The sequence below is a fragment of the Oncorhynchus tshawytscha genome, linkage group LG04 (assembly GCF_018296145.1).
Source record: "Oncorhynchus tshawytscha isolate Ot180627B linkage group LG04, Otsh_v2.0, whole genome shotgun sequence".
NCBI lineage: Eukaryota > Metazoa > Chordata > Actinopteri > Salmoniformes > Salmonidae > Oncorhynchus > Oncorhynchus tshawytscha.
In genome coordinates this window covers 69,594,142-69,615,188 of record NC_056432.1, presented here as the reverse complement: position 1 = coordinate 69,615,188, position 21,047 = coordinate 69,594,142, and the positions used below count along the sequence as shown (strand labels likewise).

At 42.4% G+C, this 21,047-nt stretch overlaps 1 protein-coding gene across 1 annotated transcript in view; it reads right to left on the bottom strand.

Moving 5' to 3' along the window:
• LOC112264224 (transcription factor SOX-6) overlaps positions 1-20,551 on the bottom strand; it is a gene marked incomplete in the record, with an annotated part of 138,613 nt that extends 118,062 nt beyond the window's left edge. Inside the window, 2 exon segments of the mRNA XM_042321142.1 lie at positions 18,311-18,409; positions 20,047-20,551.
• Between the last annotated feature and the right edge of the window lie 496 nt (positions 20,552-21,047).

Sequence of the window (21,047 nt, the reverse complement as noted above, 5' to 3'; positions counted from 1 at the left end):
TCTCCTGTGACATGGCAGGGACTGCATGGGCTCTCTCTCTCCCCTCTCTCTCCCCTCTCTCTCCCCTCACCATGTAGCTTTGCGAGGCAGCGGTGGGGAGGGGGATGGAGGGTAGCTAAGAGATCAGGGCTCTAGTTGCTCTCCTCCACTCTCCAGCTCTGCTTCCCCCTCACAGGAAAACAAATGTAGTGTTTCAGTCACTGATCACTAAGCTAATTGAGTTTTACACTATTTTTCTGGACCAAAAAGATCCTTTGAAATGAGGAGGTCGAATTACCTCTCCAGTCAGGCAATAAATAAGTCAAACAAGGTAAGGGGCTCTTGCCAGCATATTTTAGTGCCAAATTCAATTAGTGGGAAAACAGAAGATGCATGGTTGTTCACTTAACTACTGGATGCATTTCCATTCCCATGATGCTGCCATTGTACACAGCCAATCAGATGGTCCCTGTCAGACAGCTACAGCCCTCAGACAGAGGATGGCTGGAAACATATTGGCCCTCCTGGTCATACTGTAATTGAAGTCATTGAGCGATAACACAAGATCACATGGTTCAGCCAAAGACCATGAGTGTATCTGTTCATATTATACTCTACTATACACAAATACTTGGATATTGTAATAAACTCTGTAATCAAATATGTTGACATTGTTATTATAACATGAATAACCATGTTGTAATACAATCACTATTCCCATAACAGGGTGAAAATAATCATTCATAATAATGTCCATGTAATTGAAGCGTACTAAACATTTCAAACTGTACTTTGTCTGTGCAAAGACATATGTACTTTTCCCATTATGTAAGCGGTCCTATAGGGCCATTGTGCATTGATTCACAGCACAAGAAAAGGAAACAGGCATGAAGTAAGCCTGTAGCCTGGGCAGGGAGCACAGAAGGTGGCCGGACAATGTACAGAACAAGAGAGAAAGAGAGGGAAACACAGCTCTGTACACCCAAACTGGCTACAATGTGGCCTTTGTGACATCATAATGCTTTCTGCCCGGGAGATTTTCGGAAAATAATCCAAATTTTCCTAGTCTGCATATCCAGCAATAACATCTTACATCACAGCTCCTACTATATATCCCATGTAGCCGGGGACATTTTACATTTGTGGAGAGTGAAGGGGGGTAAGAAAAACATAGTGAAACAGTTATTATATTCCAATCATGCCCTGGGAGCCCATTACAACATGGCACAGACCATGTCAAAGCTGAGGAGCTGGGCAGCCCAGCTCACTGCAGAGGGAGGGCTCCAGGCTCAGGGCTAGGAACCTGCACTATACTGCCAGACTCTCTGTGCTGCCCGCCTGCCAGCCTGTAGAAAACAACTACAGCACACTGGGAGGGAGGGAGGGAGGGAGGGAGGGAGGGAGGGAGGGAGGGAGGGAGGGAGGGAGGGAGGGAGGGAGGGAGGGAGGGAGGGAGGGAGGGAGGGAGGGAGGGAGGGAGGGAGGGAGGGAGGGAGGGAGGGAGGGAGGGAGGGAGGGAGGGAGGGCTCCAGGCTCAGGGCTAGGAACCTGCACTATACTGCCAGACTCTCTGTGCTGCCCGCCTGCCAGCCTGTAGAAAACAACTACAGCACACTGGGAGGGAGGGAGGGCTCCAGGCTCAGGGCTAGGAACCTGCACTATACTGCCAGACTCTCTGTGCTGCCTGCCTGCCAGCTTGTAGAAAACAACTACAGCACACTGGGAGGGAGGGAGGGCTCCAGGCTCAGGGCTAGGAACCTGCACTATACTGCCAGACTCTCTGTGCTGCCTGCCTGCCAGCCTGTAGAAAACAACTACAGCACACTGGGAGGGAGGGAGGGAGGGAGGGAGGGAGGGAGGGCTCCAGGCTCAGGGCTAGGAACCTGCACTATACTGCCAGACTCTCTGTGCTGCCTGCCTGCCAGCCTGTAGAAAACAACTACAGCACACTGGGAGGGAGGGAGGGCTCCAGGCTCAGGGCTAGGAACCTGCACTATACTGCCAGACTCTCTGTGCTGCCTGCCTGCCAGCCTGTAGAAAAAAACTACAGCACACTGGGAGGGAGGGGGGAGGGAGGGAGGGAGGGAGGGAGGGAGGGAGGGAGGGAGGGAGGGAGGGAGGGAGGGAGGGAGGGAGGGAGGGAGGGAGGGAGGGAGGGAGGGAGGGAGGGAGGGAGGGAGGGCTCCAGGCTCAGGGCTAGGAACCTGCACTATACTGCCAGACTCTCTGTGCTGCCTGCCTGCCAGCTTGTAGAAAACAACTACAGCACACTGGGAGGGAGGGCTCCAGGCTCAGGGCTAGGAACCTGCACTATACTGCCAGACTCTCTGTGCTGCCTGCCTGCCAGCCTGTAGAAAACAACTACAGCACACTGGGAGGGAGGGAGGGCTCCAGGCTCAGGGCTAGGAACCTGCACTATACTGCCAGACTCTCTGTGCTGCCTGCCTGCCAGCCTGTAGAAAACAACTACAGCACACTGGGAGGGAGGGAGGGAGGGAGTGCTCCAGGCTCAGGGCTAGGAACCTGCACTATACTGCCAGAATCTCTGTGCTGCCTGCCTGCCAGCCTGTAGAAAACAACTACAGCACACTGACACATGCTGAGATTGATCCTGGTGGGAACGAAGTCTAAGATAGAGGTTCTCCACCAGCACAGTTGTGCCCTCGGATTATTGTGGAGATTTTCATATTTGTTTGGTGATTGTTTTTGTTTCTTTGTTTGTTAGTTAGCAGCTCTGGCTGCTCTGATCGTGTCTAGACTTGACACTTCATGCAGCTTTTGTATTCTGATCATGGAGTTGTGATGATGGAATTCTGAACGTGTCATGCCTCTACACCTACATTTAAATGTGTCTACCATTTCCGGATTGCCTTTTCCCACAGTATATTCAAATAGTAGTTGGCTTCTTTTTTAAAAACGTTTTTTTTAGCATGGATTCTGCAAACAGTGGAACAGGCTAAATCTGATAATAACACAACAACAACTTGATGGCAGTAGCCAACTACTGTAGCTAACTAGCCAGCAAACCTCTGTAGGCCAGAAAGCTAGCTAGCGAAGCTAAAGGGATCGCAAACAGGTTAGCATAACTCTACTCTAATAGTTAAATGCTGGCTAGCATTTATGAAGCCAGCAAACACATTCCTCACAGGCTAGGAATGCATTTCCTCCAACCTTTAATGAAACAAGATGCCTCTCGCTCCCAAAACAAGTTTTCTGGAGACTTGTGGGCAGAGTGCTGATGATGTTGCCCACTGCATGCGCTTCCGGTAGCCTGATTGCGTCCAGATTGAGGAGAAATCTGCACAAAATGTGTCCCTGACCACCTCCTGAAATGGTTAGCCAGATCTGAACACAATCTGACCACAATGCGACTTTTGTGCATCAAGACCTGTCTTTTCAATGCGACCTTCGTATTCTGATAGCAGAAGTCGCACGTAAGTGTCAAATGTCTCTGTGCTAGGTTAGGCAGCAGGCCTGCCGTGCTGGTGGGTTAGTAGAGTGTATCAGGAGCTGCTACCAGGGGCCCTGTGTGAGGACGCTCTCCTCATGTCCCTAGTGCCTGACACAGACTGGCTCTCCTGATGATAGTAACATGAGGTTAGCATTAACGGTGCTGAAAGCACGACAGGTGGGTCACATGAAAGGTCGCTAATTTTCTTTAGCCGGCCAAACACATGGTTCCCATTATTATCATCCTAGAAAAACTGACGATGCTCCAAACTAAATATAAAGAGGCCTCTGTGACCACTACTGTTCGCCACACACTAATTGTAAAAAAAAAAAATATCTTACATTATATATGAATATACATTTCCAAGCGGAGCGTGCTTTGAGGAGTATATTCAGAGGAAATAGAGATGTATAAAAATAATAAGTGAACGCCCGGACATGCAAAATTGTGTTTTTCAGTGCGGGGAACATGATTGACGTGATGCAAGAAAAACACTTTTGGGGATATATTATCTGTGGATGTAAAGTGATCCGTTAGCAAGAATATACCCAGTTCTAATAAGAGCAACACACTTTCATCATACTGTTGTATTCCATCTCATCATACTGTTGATTCCATCTCATCATACTGTTCCATCTCATCATACTGTTCCATCTCATCATACTGTTGATTCCATCTCATCATACTGTTGATTCCATCTCATCATACTGTTGATTCCATCTCATCATACTGTTGATTCCATCTCATCATACTGTTCCATCTCATCATACTGTTGATTCCATCTCATCATACTGTTGATTCCATCTCATCATACTGTTCCATCTCATCATACTGTTGATTCCATCTCATCATACTGTTGATTCCATCTCATCATACTGTTCCATCTCATCATACTGTTGATTCCATCTCATCATACTGTTGATTCCATCTCATCATACTGTTGATTCCATCTCATCATACTGTTGATTCCATCTCATCATACTGTTCCATCTCATCATACTGTTGATTCCATCTCATCATACTGTTCCATCTCATCACACTGTTCATTCCATCTCATCAGAGGAAAAGGAAGAATAAACATTAGTTCTCCAGATAAAACATATAATACCCCTGACATATAAATAATGTGGACATGACATGACTTCTGAAAGCTCCCAGTTGGCAAATATGCACCTAGGGCAGTATCTGTTTAGGCTAAGGAAATTCCACAGTTGTAACATTCCATATTTATTTAAGATGAATATAGTTTTCCTGGGAGCGCGTGTGTGTGTGAATGTGTGAGCCTTTGTGTGTGTGAGTGTGTGTGTGTGTGTGTTGTTTGCTACAACATTCCCCTCAAGGTAGTTTGAGCAGGCTGTGACCTAACAGCAAAATGTTGGAAATTGGAAAAATGACTTCTCTTTCTTGAATAGCTGGAAGATAAGGCCCCGTTAGCAATAAAGTCAGAGAAGTTTAAGCTTATTATGAATACCTCTCAGAGCGCAAAAGCATGTACTGTTGAAATCAAAGAGAGTAATAGGCAGGTTAGCCATCCGTCATTTTAAGGATGAAGTCAGTTGTGAAATTGTAAAATCGCAAGGTTTTGCTGTCCATATCATACCCTCAGAGCACTCCCAGAAATGATTTAGAAATGGCAGATATCACATGTCTGAAAATGTTCGAAGTTTGCAGGTTGAAAAGAAAAGAGAAACCGATACTAATCTCCCCATTGAATAAAACTGCTAATAATAAGGCCATTTATCTCTTTGCTTAAACAGTGCATACTTTGAAGTTCACAAGAATGTGTGATTCTTAGCAAGTTCCCCTAGCAGCTCGGAGCAGACTTGGCTGTGCTGCACATTCCTGACGGTTTCATGTTCAATTGGCTGTGAAAGTCCACTGCATTACTCCTGCATGCCGGGCTGATAGCATACCAAAACAAGCTTCAAACCTACTACATCCTTTCCTTTTTTTGTAATCACAGGTCAACGTACAAGGCCTGTGAGAGCACTAAATCAGCTTTACGGATTCTTCCACATAGGGAAAGCTAGCGCTCCTTTTGCATACTTTACAAGAGAGAGCCAGGCAGTAGGAACCAGGAACCTGGAAGGTTACCATTACCAGAGCAGCACCATATATCTGTGCATGCATTTTCTGCCCAACAGCTAAAGCTGAAAAGCCCCCAGATGAGGTCTGCTGTAAAGATGATATCATAGCATGTGGTTATACAGCAGTCAGTCAGCCAGCCAGGCAGTCAGATTTCTGCACCAGCCAGCACTCATACCCCCCCGACACACACACACACAAATCCGTTATTGCTCGTCTCCGCTCTGAATATTCATCCATTTTCCACATCGTCCTCGACTATCCTAATCACAGTCACTTCCCCTTTAATCACAGGGCTGTAATTAGGCCCTAATAAACCATTTTGCCGTCCTCTTGGAGCAGCTCTGTGTCACTCACATATCAAACCATGAAATACTATATTAAAGGCTGTCAACCTCAAAGGAAATCTCCTCGGGCTGCATAGATACAGAGACTGGAGGCACACCCTCTTACACTAATTTAAATTATTGAGAGCTCCAACATGTGACGCTCGCTACGCCATGCCTGAAACCGAGCTAGGCCAGGCAAAAGCAATGACTATTCCAGACTAAGGTTCTTCTGGTTTCTTCTGATGTCGGGTAATTGTTTAAACCTGAGTGGATATGGCAGAAGGTCTTTCTCTGCCTGCCAAGAAGAGAAAAAGTCCTCTGTAGCACTTTTCTCCTCCGTTTCGTTTCTCCCTTTCTAATTCAGTCCAACACAGACTTCAAGGAAAGCCTCAGTGATTCCATGTTCATCTTGGAGAGCCAGCATTGGGGACCATCACTGACCACAAGTTGATCATGATGATGGTTTAATTAGAAGCCTCTCTCTAGGCTGGCCCCAGCCCAAACTCCTCCACCCTGCAGATGGTGACCAATAAATGTAGCTTCACCGGGGAAGAGGAGGAACATCCCTCCCCTGCTACCATCAGCCCCAGCCCAAACTCCTCCACCCTGCAGATGGTGACCAATAAATGTAGCTTCACCGAGGAAGAGGAGGAACATCCCTCCCCTGCTTACCATCAGCCCCACCCCTAACCAAGGACATAAAGTGTTCCTCCACTGTGACATTCAACCACAACCCAGGGTCTGGTGTGGTGTGTGTGTGTGTCTGTGTGTTCCACCAACGCTAGTCATATTCAGGCACAAAACTCTCTCCCCATCTCTCTCTCTAAACTGGTATAGAGCGACCACTCCTGCTTCCATATGAGAAGGGCTTAATGATAGCAGGTTTGTTCCAGTGTAATAATGGTGTTTATAAGGTGGCCGCAATTCAATTGACCACTACAGACTTGCTTTCACTGTGAGGAGAGATGTAAGTGATTGGTTATTTACAGGGGAAACCCTCCGGTCTCTGGGGTTGAGTAAGTTCAACACGGTCATATTTTCAGTTTGTGTGTCAGTGAAGTCATGTATGTGTTTGTCCTTAACATCAGTAAGCTGGTGGTGGACGTCTGCAGCCCATCCAGTCCCGTGTGACTAATCCTCAGCCAGGACACCCCGTCCCCTCGTTTCCCCTCCTCGCCTTCCCTTCCCCTTGTGCAACTTTCTCGTCAGCCACCCTCCACATCCCTCCCTCCCCAGACCCCTCCCAGAAGTTTCTGCACACTTACTGCCTGGCAGTGTGTGTAACTGTGTGTGTTGTATGTGGGTGTGTAGCATGTAGCGTGTGCCAGAGTGGCTATCCTCTCAGATTATCAAAAAGGCTCATTGGAAATTCACAGCAGGGTCAAACCACAAGCTTTCTCCATCACTTCAGCAGATTTCTCTTTTTTAAGTCCCATTCAAAAAAAATATTATTAAAGACTATTCTCTTTACATTTATGCTTCTGGCACGGAGCAGTCTAGGTTTTCCTCAGAGTGAGCACTATGTCTGCACTGTGTGTAAGGACAAGTGCAGTGAAAGCTAACAGAAACATTAGTCACTTCACTCTGTTTCACTGCCCAACTCCATTCTGTTTTTACATTGGTAGTTTGGAGTAAAAATTGCCTCTTTGAGCATGTCCTAAACAAACTAAATGCTCTGAAAGCAAAACTTTGGACTTTTTTCCCACTTAAAATGCTATTGTTTCTAAAGAAAGTAGTGAGTTTTAATTCAATTTCGATTTGTTTTCCACTTGGGTCGAAGCAAAATGTTCATATTTTCCGACATAGTGTTTATACTGTGCTGTGGTTAATATGTGCTGGCAGAGAGAGAGAGAGAGAGAGAGAGAGAGAGAGAGAGAGAGAGAGAGAGAGAGAGAGAGCGAGAGAGAGAGAGAGAGAGAGAGAGAGAGAGAGAGAGAGAGAGGAATATGACAGCTCCTGCTCCTGCTATGCCAAATGACTGGTGAGGCAGTAGGACTTTGTCATGTGGAACACATTTCTAGGATATTTATTTATATACTGTATTGACACAAACTCTCCATTCTAGAGAGGCCCCAAGTAGATACAGTAAGCTGTAGCTCTGAGAGAGATGGACTCAGTAGCCTCAACCAATCACAGCTCCCTATACTGATGAGCAACACGAAAACATTTCTAGCACTCAGCTTTAAACTGTGAGTACTCACTCAAGCAGCCAAATATAGTTTTTATACAGCCTCCTGTTGAAGAGGAGGGTTGACCAGCATTGTCCTTCTCAAAACAACTCCAGTTCAATCTGCTCCAGTAGCAGGAGACTCAGTTCAGTCCACTTCCACAGTATCAGAGAGGTCTGGGGCGACACAGAGTACATTACCTTAGACGAACACTAACATCATTATCTGCTGAGTCCTCACAATGAGGAATGTTCAGACAAGCTGCTCTCAGCCTCCGTCTCTCGTCTCCTCACCACTCCACACTACGAGGGCCTCTCTTTCTCTGTCCCTCTCTTCTCTCTCTTCCTCCCTCTCTCTTGCTCCCTCTCTCTCTCTCTTTCTCTCTGAACATAGGTATGAGTAAATTATACATGATGCAATAACGACATTCTAATTTTCTCAGAGAAGGCAAAAGAGAGAGAGAGCTTGTGGTTGAGTCTGCTGAAGCCATTTTCTCATGACGCACATCGAGGGCAAAGCCCTGTAAAAAAATCAAAGTCAGTGTAAATAATCATGGAAGAAGGAAACAAAAGACCTGGGTTTGTACCAGGGGAAACATTTTGGTTAACTTCATCAAAAAGTCAGCCACAAGAGCCCCCCCCCCCTCCTTCCTTTTGTCACTTTAATTTATTTTGGGCATTATGCATTCCCAGTTTCCACACGAAAAGTGTAGGGAATCTTGACTTTGGCTCAATACATCCCAGCTTTTTCAAATCATTTTCCAGGACGTTTTTAGTCACATTGCCTATTCCATATGTCAGCAACTGATCAGTACTAGACCTTGCCACTACGTCCAGTTCTATGGGTCTATGTAAATGTTAGCATCTATCCTTAGAAAAAGAGATACTGTAAAAGACCTGAGAGATTATACCATCCATACTCAGTAAGCTTTTTCCAATAAATTATTTAAGAGATGGAGAACGGAGAAAATGCATGCGCTGATGTCTCAGATTTCTGGGGCCTTATTAATATTGCGTAGAAACTATTCTTAAATACTACTTACGAACGGAATTTAGACTGTTCGTACACATAGAAAAAGAGTGATTTATCAAACAATCCTACGAGCGTGATACGCACACCGGGAGGAGATAACCATTGATAAATACCAATCGTTTTTAGCCTCAGTGCTTGTGCATGACCTTGGCTATTTGCATTGCGAAACACTCCTAATTAACCATATATGGTCAAAATCATCCCTTTAAACCTGTGGGGAATATATAACGCCGTACAATTAAAAACAACGGCGCAACCAAAAAAAGCTACGAAAAAAATAACTTTTCAGAGACTTTATAGAGGTGTCTAAATATTTTATTTGGCTCACTCAGTTGTGGCTTGACCAGTAAAAATAAAAACATAGCTACAAAGAGAGGACCATTAGGAAAATTAAAGTTGCTTTAGCGATGGCAAATATACTTTAAATGAGTAGGCAACTCACTAATAAGCAATCCATCCTCAACAGCTCCCTCCTGTAGCTATGTAGGCCAACATTGCTGTTCTACAGAATGAACGAGTCACGCGTTCCACCTGGCCACTACATTCAGCAGTATTTTTTGCGCATTACATAACCTATCACCTGCACATTAATAGTGGAAACCTTTTCTGTTCACATAGATTAACTCGTTTTGGGATGGTGTTTTTATGGAGTTGTGGGTGCCGTCTATTGCTCCGTTCGTATTTGTGAACCTATTGATGGCAAAGAAACCCCTCTTGAAATGGTGTATGGAAATTGTATGTTACAGTTTGTTTTGCTAATGATTGCATCCAAAAAATTGGCTCATCGAGGGATGTGAGATGCCGATCGGCGAACTCCCGCTGAAAAGTGCCCATTGCTAAACATCCGAGGGTTGATAGCACTTTGATGTGCAACGAAATGGCAAGCGTTTGCCTTTTAAAGTAGGCCTTAAATCCTTGCAAAGATCCTATACGATTGGTTTTGGGAAACGATATCTATACTTTCAGCAAAAACAGTCCTACCTGTCTCTAAAAACATGCTCTCTGCAAAATGAAGCGTGTGCCAAATCTTCCAACAGAGCAAGATCAGCCATATCTAATTTGATTTCCCATTATCTGAGTCTTTAATAGTATTTCAACAATGGTTTCACTTTCACACGTGCCTCTAATTTAACAAATTACTGTACTTTATATGGATTATTATGTAAAACGTGGACTGATGGGGTCAAATGATATATGGCCTGTCAAGATACATTTGAAGTCGTAACTTTACATACACATAGGTTTGAGTCATTAAAACTCATTTTCAACCACTCCACAAATTTCTTGTTAATTAACAAACTATAGTTTTGGCAAGTCGGTTAGGACATCTTTGCGCATAACACAAGTAATTTTTCCAATATTTGTTTACAGACAGATTATTTCACTTATAATTCACAGTATCACAATTCCAGTGGGTCAGAAGTTTACATAAACTAAGTTGACTGTGCCTTTAAAAAGCTTGGGAAATTCCAGAAAATGATGTCATGGCTTTAGAAGCTTCTGATAGGCTAACTGACATAATTTGAGTCAATTGGAGGTGTACATGTGGATGTATTTCAAGGCCTTCCTTCAAACTCAGTGCCTCTTTGCTTGACATCATGAGAAAATCAAAAGAAATCAGCCAAGACCTCAGAAAAGAAATTGTAGACCTCCACAAGTCTGATTCATCATTGGGAGCAATTTCCAAATGCCTGAAGGTACCACGTTCATCTGTACAAAAAACAGTACGCAAGTATGAACACCATGGGACCACACAGCTGTCATACCGCTCAGGAAGGAGGCGCGTTCTGTCTCCTAGAGATGAATTTACTTTGGTGCGAAAAGTGCAAATCATTCAAAGAACAACAGCAAAGGACCCTGTGAAGATGCTGGAGAAAACAGGTACAAAAGTATCTATTTCCACAGTAAAACGAGTCCTATATCAACATAACCCAAAAGGCCGCTCAGCAAGGGAGAAGCCACTGCTCCAAAACCGCCATAAAAAAGCCAGACTACCGTTTGCAACTGCACATGGGGACAAAGATCGTACTATTTGGAGAAATGTCCTCTAGTCTGATTAAACAAAAATAGAACTGTTTGGCCATAATTACCATCGTTATGTTTGGAGGAAAAAGGGGGAGGCTTGCAAGCCGAAGAACACCATCCCAACCGTGAAGCACGGGGGTGGCAGCATCATGTTGTGGGGGTGCTTTGCTGCAGGAGGGACTGGTGCACTTCACAAAATAGATGGCATCATGAAAAAGGACAATTATGTGGATATATTGAAGCAACATCTCAAGACATCTGTCAGGAAGTTAAAGCTTGGTCATAAATGGGTCTATCAAATGGACAATGACCCCAAGCATACTTCCAAAGTTGAGGCAAAATGGCATAAGGACATCAAAGTCAAGGTATTGGAGTGGCCATCACAAAGCCCTGACCTCAATCCCAAAGGAAATTTGTGGGCAGAACTGAAAAAGCGTGTGTGAGCAAGGAGGCCTACAAACCTGACTCCGTTACACCATCTCTGTCAGGAGGAATGGGCCAACTTATTGTGGGAAGCTTGTGGAAGGCTACCCGAAACGTTTGACCCAAGTTAAACAATTTCAAGGCAATGCTACCAAATACTAATTGAGTGTATGTAAACTTCTGACCCACTGGGAATGTGATGAAAGAAATAAAAGCTTAAGTAAATCACTCTCTACTATTATTCGGACATTTCACATTCTTATAATAAAGTGGTGATCTAACTGACATAAGACAGGGAATTTTTACTAGGATTAAAAGTCAGGAATTGTGAAAAGCTGAGTTTAAATGTATTTGGCTAAGGTGTATGTAAACTTCCGACTTCAACTGTATGTTGCATGAATTCACAATGGAAATACAATTAAATCTAAAAATTATTTAATTATTACTCTCACAATTTAAAAAATGTTCAACATATATTTCTCCCATTCTACGCTTGGTAAGCAGTTCCCTTAATCCACCACTATGCACCTTGTGTACGCATGGTGATGGCAGTTTTCTAAATGTACATACACTCTCAATCAAAAGTTCCTATTGATAAATCCCACACTTTGCGTGGAAATGATCCTATGCATGGTTTACGCACAGATTTGTGCCTATGCATGATTGATAAATGAGGCCCCAGGACTTTATTTTGCATTTACGTAATTCTTCAGTGACACAGTGACACATGGAGGGGCAAGCTGTTTAATATAGACTGACACTCCACACAGTCTTCCCCATCAAGCTGCTGTGTGGTGAAGTCAAAGCTCGGGTGTTGCATTGTAAATCAAGGTGCCAAAGCATATCTGATCAATTAGTGACCTCGTGTCATTACTCTGCACAGTAAACTTTGTGATCTATCATTTGGTGACAGTTTTGCAATGTATAAAGATGTGGATGGCAGTGGAGAGCCTTAAAAACAAATAGAGCCCCAGTATTGGACAGCATCAGTGGTGCTGAGCGTCATGTCTCAACTAAACTGCTCCCAGCATGCTTTACTCCGGAGCAGAGAGCAGGGAGCAGCACAGACACAATCGTGGAGCATATTTTACTTCTCATATCTGTTGGAACTGGCAGATATCAGGCTAACTGTCAGCCTCCAGGAACTGGCTAATGTCTAACCTGCGAAAACAGAAAAGCACCGTGCTAACCCCAGCTTCACTGTGGAATACACACAGGCAGATGCAAGAGGACACTAAATCATAAATTATCTTTCGGAACCAAAGAGGCTGAATTTTCAAAGATGAAATACGACACGTGTGGTTCTCCATAAAGCATGGTTTTCTTACTGTATATGCTCTAATGTTAAAGGGATACTTTGGGATTTAGGCAATGAGGCCCTTTATCTACTTCCCCAGAGTCAGATGAACTTGTGGACACCATTTTAATGTCTCTGTCCAGTATGAAGGAAGTTAGAGGTAGTTTGCTCTAACCACTAGGCTACCTGCATGCAGGAGTCGACCTTTCAAGAGGAAAGGGAATTTCCTATTTTACATTTCCAAGTAAGACTATTCATGGAGCTTACATCATTCCCAGTAAGTTTATCCAGTCGGGTTTTCGAAATTACTAGTGTCACCAATCCTCCTTGTAAATGCTAATATCAATGGACAAAATGCATCCTGAATGTAATCCATTGTAATTAGAACAGGGTGACGGGCATACAAAGTTTTCTTCCTGGTACCTCGTTCTCACCCAGAGAGCTGCCCATGTTGGTTTCCAGTTTGATATTTCCATAGTGTCCTTTTGTACTAAGTCCTTGGCAGCAGCCAGCCCAAGGGAAGGCCTGATCCAAACACAATGGGGGATCACAAGGAAAGGGTTGTTCTGAGGCCTTTGTGTTCGAGCAGCGTAGAGGCCCACATCGCAGTAATCTCTCTTCCCTAGTTCTCTCACAAGACCCAACCTCAGATCTTCTCCAATTCAGGAAGGACAGAGACCACAATACACTGTCGAACAAACCAACAAGGAACTGTTGACCCCGGCCTCGTTTGGAGAAATATGCAACAAGGTCACTAACTAATAACAAGTCATGTAAATCATGGAAAGCAAGAGTGGGATTTCATGGCCTTTCCACAATTAAGGTTATGAATAAATACTGCCAATGAATACAGTGCATATAGAATATGAAATATCACTGGCAATGTCAACAGTTGACATGACAATAACGTAAACTAAATCATGTCTATTCTGAGGGCTAAAATAAAACAGGCAGCCACACCTAGAGGCTAGATAAAGAAAACTAAACTCTCCACAAAAGGAGCGTGGACTGGCATTCACATTTGTACAAAATGATAGGTGTATTGAGAGAAGCATGCAGGAGTCGACCGCTTGCACACTCCTAGGGAAAGATGACAACACTCGGCTGCTTCAGTGTACTGTGCTAACTGTGTGCCGAGCAAGGGCTCCCAAAACCACTGCATTTTAATTACAGGCAGCACTGTGGGCCTCTTTGATATGGAAATAGAGCCAGCCATCTTCACACATGGACTGCGCAAATCTTCATGTGACTCGTAGAAACAATGAGCTGTACTAATTCCTCCAGCTGACAGTGCTACTGATTACCGTCCCCTACAGAAACAGCCCTGTGTCAAAAACACACGGCCACCAAGGCCCCTCCAATTAATTCTACATATTAATGTGTGATATTTAGAAAGAGAGTATTCAACAGAGACTATTTACCATAGCCGGCACTGTTGCATTTTGAAGTCTAACTTAATTATGCACAACTATGCTTTGGATTAAAAGAAATTGTCCAATTATTTTGCAGTCCAAACGTGAAACATATTCAATGGGTGAGTGAATGAAACAGTTCAAATTGTACCCCTTTGGTGAGTTATGAAATGATATTGTTCATGTGAAGCGATACAATTGCTCAAAATGTACATTGGTTTAGCCTTATTTATACCCGTGTAAAATACTAATGCTAATGTTTAAATCATAATGTTCAAACCCAGTTCCCTACCAAACACTTAACAGCTAATGTGATACTAGAGGTCTGGTTGATTCTATAGGGAAATCTCTCTCTATCTCTCTCTGGTACTGTACCTTGGTCTTCAACATGTAATGTGATACTAGAGGTCTGGTTGATTCTATAGGGAAATCTCTCTCTATCTCTCTCTGGTACTGTACCTTGGTCTTCAACATGTAATGTGATACTAGAGGTCTGGTTGATTCTATAGGGAAATATCTCTCTGGTACTGTACCTTGGGCTTCAACATGCAATGGGATACTAGAGGTCTGGTTGATTCTATAGGGAAATCTCTCTCTATCTCTCTCTGGTACTGTACCTTGGGCTTCAACATGCAATGGGATACTAGAGGTCTGGTTGATTCTATAGGGAAATCTCTCTCTGGTACTGTACCTTGGGCTTCAACATGCAATGGGATACTAGAGGTCTGGTTGATTCTATAGGGAAATATCTCTCTGGTACTGTACCTTGGTCTTCAACATGTAATGGGATACAGGTGCTGATGGTTTTCAATTTAAAGAAAAGGATGCACTCAACCTATTTAATTGAATGTAATTGTATGTAGTTCATGTAATCTCACAGCAGAAGTCATCTGGACCCAAGGTTACTAAGAAGAAAACAATGAAAGCCTTTATAAAGAAACAACACATTTAGCTTGGACTGCAGCTAAAACACAAACAACTGCACTGACATGTCCTGATGTGCAGTAGATTCAGAATCCTTATTCTAATCTAAAGCAAGATCGCAATTTGGGAGTGTAGTTAAACCCCAGATAAGTATAGCCTAGCTAATTTTTACTTAAAATTCTGAAAATAATTCTTAAGTCTGATAATAACTAAGTATGAGGACTTACGCATCTCACCAAGACCATGCGTCTAATCATTAATCTACAGTATCCATCTTCAAGACTTGAAAATTATCTGTCTGTCCAGTTAGATAGCTAGCCTCTGGATGCCCCCATTGTCTGATACTGATGTCTCACTGGAACCATTGATTTCATCAATATTTCAAGACTCACCCGTCACCCATGAGTGGTGAGAATGGTTTGTACTGAGAGGCGTACATTTTCTCTGGGAACAAAACCATTACATTCAGAGATGGAGCCTGGACCCTCTCTAGACTGTCAAAGTTGGAAATGAAAAGATCCTTGAGATGTGTTCACCTCAAGCCAGAAAGGGCATAAAAAGATGTGAGGATTCTTTGAAAGTCATTTTAGGCATGTTTCATTTACATTGCAAGTTTTCACTTAATTTATTAAAACTGCATTCACAGTTTGCATAATGAAAATTAAAATCATTGTGCATTAATGTGCTGTAAAGAGCATCTTTTTTTAATTGTGTCATAACGGTGCCAGATCTGAAGGTGCCACAGCCCTTCAATAACACACGTTGAGAACTTGAAGAAGACAAATCAGAAGACGACAAAAGAAAGACTCCTGTAATGAACATGTTGCCATCGGTTTTGATCATTGTTGAAATATTCTGCTGCAAATTAGCCAACACTTATAAAGACAGATGTCACAACATGCGCTGCCACATTTATTATCCCCAGAAACCCTCTCCCTTCTGCTGCCACACGCCCTACCTTTACCAGGCCTGCTGTTGTTTACCTGCTTCTCTCATCTTGTTTATCATTAGGCCTCGGCTGCCACTCCACTCCCCCTCAGACATGGAGAGAAGAGGAGAGGAGAGGGGGACTAGTACCTGAGCCAGCCTCAACTCAACTGCCTCCTGTGCTCTTTCCCTGCCAGCCTGCATCCAAGGAGCAACATCTCTCTCATTATTCATACTGTAACTGCGGCAACTATTACTATCGCACTGACTGATTCAAAATCTCAATTGGAAAAACAAGAAGTTAAAAAGGGAGAGACTTAAGTGAAGATTGCATCTGTCATGGATGACCTGATCCAGTAACCCCCTGACAGACAGACTATCACAAGCCAAGCACAACAAAGGGTCTGGGGTACACACACACGCAAACGCACTTGTATCAACTCGTATCATTTGTATAATTTTACCTCATTAACCCAGAATCATTTGGCCCAACTTAAATATCCAATATAGCTCAACGTATCAAATTCATAAAGTTGCTGTAAAGTACTCTACATAATGTAGGCTATTTATAAAGGCAAGTTGTAACATCAAATGTTATTGATCTTGGAAAGTTGTTATTTCTCATGCTATTAGAGCAATAGCATTTTGAGGGCAATGAGTTCAGTTTGGCAAGGGAATTAGATACGGATAAACCAAGGCCATACAATTAAACCAAAAATTCAACTTACTTTACCTCTTGGTTCTAGGATGCAGAACTGTGTCTTAAGCATAATCACTAATGAAACCAGCTGAAGCCTTTACTGCAAGGGCTAAAATAATCCACAGACTGAACAACAGTACACTTTCAATACACTTTTCTTATTCTTATTTTCTTATTTCAGTCTTCATTGTCAATTAATATTTCAAACTACTGAAGCACAGAAACATCCCATACATATCCATTGTGTCCTATAATAGTTGTCTCTGAGGCTATTATGGAGTGGCACTGATGTAGCAGTTAACAGATCAGACTCAGTAAAAGCAACCTTTGATGCAAAATGCACATACCAAAAACATACAAGAAAGACATATGTAAATGTTTTCAAATCACCAAACCCATTAGTCATCAATGTCAAATAGTGTGTACATAGGCCTACATACATTCAATATTCTGTACATACGGTACATGCATACATGTGTGTGGGTTACACACACACACACGCACGCACACACACACACACACACACACATTCTCACAGACACACACACACATACGTAGACTACACACACACACACACACACACACATTCTCACAGACACACACACACATACGTAGACTACACACATAAATACACACACACACACACACACACACACACACACACACAGTAAATAGAGTGATGAACTAACACTATGTGATAAGAGTAGTAATGCATTCCACAGTAGGTAAGATACCCCTTTGAGACAAGAGTCCAAGGACCAGCTCACATCATGTAATTGAAAGGGAACCATTCAAAGTTAATTTAATGCCCCAGTTTTAAATTGACGCAGCACTGTAATGCCTGGTCTTCAGCCTGCCTCCGTAGAGAGCACATCAACATTCAATTAAACACACATGGTAGGCTACTGACCCTACACCGGCCTTCCCAGCTTCATGAAGCTAATTGCTGTGCATGATATACAAAGCACAAAATAATTGACAAAATATATATTACAACATACTCCTTAAACTAACAATAGCCTGGTATGGAATAAAACAGATCCCCTTCTGCATGTTGTCTTGCTGAGATCTAAAACCACAATATTTCCATAGACTCAATAACTAAAATCAAGCATTGCATTTGCATTGTGCTCACACACATTTTTCAAAATATGATCACTATTGTGGTCAAGTGTGTTTTAAACTCACATTGCAGGTCTAGATTGCGCTGTCAATAATTACAATATTTCTGTACTGTCTAATCAAAAGCAATACGTTTAACCCTCAGGAAAACAATACATTCATAAAACGTAAACGTATGTAACAGTATTAGTCTACTAAATAGGACAACACTTGTTCTAATAATAAAACATTTTTATATTGTTCTGCTCATCATCAGCGGTCGTTAAATGACAGAAAATGAGTTTCCAATTGCAAAGTTCGTCTCGCAATATGCAACTCTATTGATCTGGGATTGAATCTATTAAACAAGAGAGCCACCGTGAAAGAGCGCCGAGCACAGGCTGTGAAGCATGCGGTTTCGGTATGTCAAAATGCACTTCTAAATCTCTGAACTTACTGGCACCATATGCGTCAGGGAGTCGATATCTTTATGTCCGGATCCAGTTCGGAAATGTTTTTCTCTCTCGCAAAACCACAAGTCCACGTGCAGATAGTCCTGAAAATCAAACAGTAGGAAATATATGAAATGTTACAATAGGTGAGATTTTAAACCATAAATCTGAATCAAAATGCCAAATACGCACCAAAATGGTTAATAAAACATTTACATCAACTTTCATCATCGTATTAAAAGTGAAACAAGTAATCCAACATCCTGGATAATATAAGCCTAATCAATATAACCTTTGATTTCAATAACAGCTTTGTGTACAAGACAATCAATGCGCAACACACAGAGCAAGAGGTCAAATTCAAATAGTATCTGTAGTGTATGCCTATGAGTAAAAACGTAGGTAGGTTTAAATTATAAAAATCGATTACATCTACCATGTTATTCATATTATATTGTAATGTTCCTTTCATCCATTTTATTGCCGTGTGAAGCGACTGTGGCCTACGTTAATTTTAGAGTATTTCGAGTGCGTAAAAAATAAACAAAGATGGGCAGAAACGGAGAGAAAAGGGACCTGGAAATCGCGGAGTCATTTTTTATTTCCCTGATAAAATACGAGTTGAAACAGCCGTGCAGTGAACCATCAACAGAACTTCTTTGCTCCTCACTAATTTGTTACCGGCAGTGTTAAACTGTCCGTCAGAGGAAAAACTATCTCATATTGAGCAGCCAGACAGTGCCGAATGTCCCTGTATAGCAATCAGGACAATGTGCTGAATTGGCAGTCTAATTATAAATGTGACTTCCATTGGGCTCCGGTGCCACCTTACCTTATGAGGGAACTTGCACTCTCAACTAACAACAACTGTTCAAAACAAAATACCATTACGAGACCAACTTCACCCGAACAGAGGAACAAGCCGGACGATTGTTCTTCACCCATGCACCCTCTCCCTTAAGACATGATTGTATTATTAGACACCGGGTTATTCTGACGGACTGGACATTATTTGGAAGGCAAATAGGAGAAAAGTTAAGCTGTCTTCAATGAAGGTTTCAGATTCCGCATCTGGGTGGGCACAGCAATCCTGTTGTATTTATTTCGAAGGTTAAGAAAAAAGGAACACAGGAATATTCCCCGGTAGCAATAGCTGTAGGCTATAGAGTCCATATTTGCAGTGACAGAGAAAACCTCTGTATTCCTCCTCTCATACTTTAAAAACTAGGCTATCCATTGTCAGCTTCCTCTGTTTTATATTAAATTGTTATCACTTCTTTTGCATAAGTTAGAGCTTTAGTTAGAGCTTTATGTGAGACTTGCGAGTGTTTCATTTTGGGAAACACCTTGTAAATGATGGGCTATCTTCACACAACAGACAAGTTCACACGAACTGCGTTGCATTTGTCCTCCCACTACCTTCGTATATAATCGTGTTTTGGGGAAAATATCAAGCACCTTCAAAAGCCATGTGTGATATTAAAATAGCTAAATATCTGATTATAGTCTACTATGCGGTAAAAGTTATTTAAAAAAAAAATCTAAATTAAAAATGAGGGAAACTATATCCAATCTATAACACTTGGAAACAAATCAAATGTAAATATTTAGAATGTTTAGCATACAATTAAATCTGTGCTTCCAATTATCTGCACTGTATCTACAGCCAGATTCACACCTGTCCATGATAGGTAAAGACAATAGTGCAAAAGAAACAAAATAATTACACCAGATGACTTACGTTAGTCCCTAAAACAGTCCGAGAGCAGCGCTTTGTATGCTTGTAGGGGAAGCCTTGTCCAGGTATATCGTCTCTAAATGGGATAGCCTTTCGAGGAGTAGTTGGTTTTAATTTATGGCTTATGCATTCTTTTAAGGTCAATTTGCCTGACCTCCAGCTAAAGTTAAGGCAGAGTGAATTCCCAACCTCGTACAACATAGGAAACAATTACGAATATACATGTTTTACACTGAATTATAATTCCGGTCAAACGATAAATGTAGATTACTTAGAGTTTGGAAGAAAGACAACTAAATAAACCATATGCTCAAGTTCGAAGAAACTTGTAAATCTCGCATCCAGAAATATCAGGGCGAAAGGAAGGGTATGGAAGGGGACCTAGAGCAACGCGCACGTCATTGTCAATGAATAGTACCGCTCTGTGGACAAAAGTGAAATTGCCTTCCAGTCCCACAGGAGAAAGTTATTGAGCATCCGGATACCAACACCATAGCAAAACACATATAAACTGATGATCATTTTTAAGAGTTGAATTTCGCGAAAAGACTTTGCGGATGCGTAACCAACAATTAAATAAAAAGGGTTGTGCGTAATTCATACAACCTACTCCTAGCCTACCTAGCTGTATGTTGCTTAAATCAGTAACCTAACTGCTCATCCAAGTGAAATATAGAGCTGTTGATATCAATATCTCGAGACGCACGATTGAATGTAACTTAGAAGTTACACAAGTCTCCTGTGTCGGTAAATAAAACAGGGCATCATTGTTACAGTAGCTATCCAAACCATTCCAGAGAACGCTTGCGCTTGTCTTTTCACTTACTCTGCTTTCGTTATTGCGTTTACCGCGGCTCTCGCGATTGAGAAACAATAAATAAGAATGTTATTATATTCCCCTTACAAAAAACGCCCTACAAACAAATAATTTCACCCCATGAACCCTGAACAAAGAAGCGTGAGAGAGAGACAACAGTTTTAACACCCCTATTGACATCGAAAGA